Below are 2,266 nucleotides of genomic sequence, written 5' to 3'. Positions count from 1 at the left end.
TCTATAATGGGATATCCTATGCATAACTCAATTCAGTATTTACCAAGGTCCTCTTTGTATGCCTCTGAACTGCTGGGTAGCTGCTAGAAAAAGATGAACAAAACAAAATTCAAGGACTAGTTGGAGATAAAAGACATTTTCATAGGTAATTATTGTCCTGTGAGGTGAGCAGAACTGAAGAGCACAGAGACAGGGATTTGGGAAGGTTTCACAGAAGGTACGGCAAAGAAAGGCATAGAAGCAAGAAATAAGTGGGCTGGGCCTGATTTTTTTAAACCTGTGCTTCTAAAAACCTTTGTTTTCTCCCTGTTTTTTCCTGAAAATGAAAGCACTGTAGAGGCCACTAGTTTATTTACTATGGTATTTTAACTTTGCAGGAACCATGGGGGAAAATACTTTAGAAAATGCCAAAATTTCTAAAATTATTACATGTATGTATGAAAGAATTTCATATACTTCAAAGTGAATTTTAAAACTAGGGTCAGTGGGAAAAGAGGGAGCTAAAGGAATGTGTAAAAATATGAAACAGATAACATATTGAAAGATGATGTCTATGGGGCCTGGCTGACTCAGTCAGAAGAGTGTGGGACTCTTGATCTCAGGGTCCTGAGTTCAAGCCCCCCCCTGAGTGTTGAGATTTAATTTAATAAAAAAAAAAAAAAAAAAAAAAAAAAAAAAAAAGACGATGTCTAAAGTAACTATCTAAAAGGACAACTATATGAACAAAACTCTGGGAAACAGCAATTTTATAATTCAGCTTTCTGTGTTATTCAGGAGCCTTCAAACTCAATTTCTTCAGGTGTAAACGAGTAAGGGAGGTGGACAGGTGAGCAAAGAGCACTGAGCATGTGCTCTGTGACAGTTACATACACAAGAGAGGGTCTCTAATACATTATCAAACGTAACCTTTAAAAAGAGCCTTGAAATGGGTGCCTTCTATCTTTTCCAGAGAAAATCCATGCTCAGAGGAATTCAGTAACTTGCAACAGAGCAGGGCTGGAATCTGGATCCATCTGAAAGGTAAACTCACGTTCTTTTTAATCCCACTTAACTATTGGTCAGGTACTTGTAACATGGCAGAATTCACCCTGTTGGTTTCCAGACAAAGCAGTCTTGAGATGGCTTCTAATTTCTCCTTTACTATGACTGCACTCTATTCACTTCCTAGTCAAGGGCACTGACCAAAGTACACTTCTAATTACAGTCTTGTTTACAGGTAATATATTAATTAGCCTAGTGTTGAGCATACAATACATACACCAAAGTTAATCCTACAAATATTAATCGATGTACCTAGTTTTCTGTACATTTTATCAAATTCATTCATTTAGGCCACACCAGTTTTCGTATGTCAAGGTAACACACTTGTTGGAAGACCTCCCCTTTCTTACTATCTCTAAGCTTTACACCGAAAGTGTTTTGAGGTGACTGCGAAAGGGAGGCAACTCCTCCCCTAACGAGAGCGCCATCAGAAGCATTATAAATGGTATCAAGCTTCTGGGCACTGACAAGATTCTGGGCCTCTCCTAATTCTATGGCACCTGAGGCAAGAAAGACTCTTACTATTTCCTCAGGCATAAAGACGGGAGAAAAAGAATTACTTTGCCGGGGTCCCAAGGCTGTCGCATGAGTAAGAACCCAAAAGGAAAGCGTGAAAAAGAGTTGGCCTTGCGGGCCCAAAACCCCGCAGAGCAGCCGTTATTTCCACGCTCCGCGGAACAGGCGGAGCGGCACAAAGGGCGCGGGGCGGGCGTGCGGGAGGGGTCCCGGGTCGGTCCCGGCCGCCGCCTCCTGGTGCATCTCGGGAAGGGCTCCCGCCTGGGCCGCGCCGCAGCGCCAGCCTCGGCACCTGGGTCTCCCCCGCCCTACCCCGGCGGCTCGGGCCGGGCCAGGGCAAAGCACCCAACAGCGTCCGGCCCGAGCTGCCGCGAGTTCCAGGGAGCCTGCGCTCGGCTCCTCCACCGCGGGGGTCTTTGTTCCCGTAGGCGTCCCCGCCCCACTGCTCCCGCCGCAAAACCTGTTTGCGAAGTATCAACGGCATGTCCTGCTGGGAGATGTCCAGTCTTGGGTCGCGATGGAGCGGGGCGGTAATAAGGGCAACGAGGGTTCCCCCAGGTTTAGCCATGGGGGTAGGTGGGAAGAGAACGAAACGCGTCGGGCCCGCCTCCTGCCATTATAGTACGGAGGCGGGCGGCTCCCTCCCGCGCGGGCAACTCGCGCGGGCTCCGCAGGGCGCGCTGGCGGCGGCGGGGCGGGGCCGGCCGGG

Source organism: Herpailurus yagouaroundi, unplaced genomic scaffold, assembly GCF_014898765.1.
Source record: "Herpailurus yagouaroundi ecotype Mexico unplaced genomic scaffold, PumYag 186, whole genome shotgun sequence".
In the NCBI taxonomy this organism is placed as follows: Eukaryota; Metazoa; Chordata; class Mammalia; order Carnivora; family Felidae; genus Herpailurus; species Herpailurus yagouaroundi.
Note: the sequence above shows the minus strand (reverse complement) of the source record.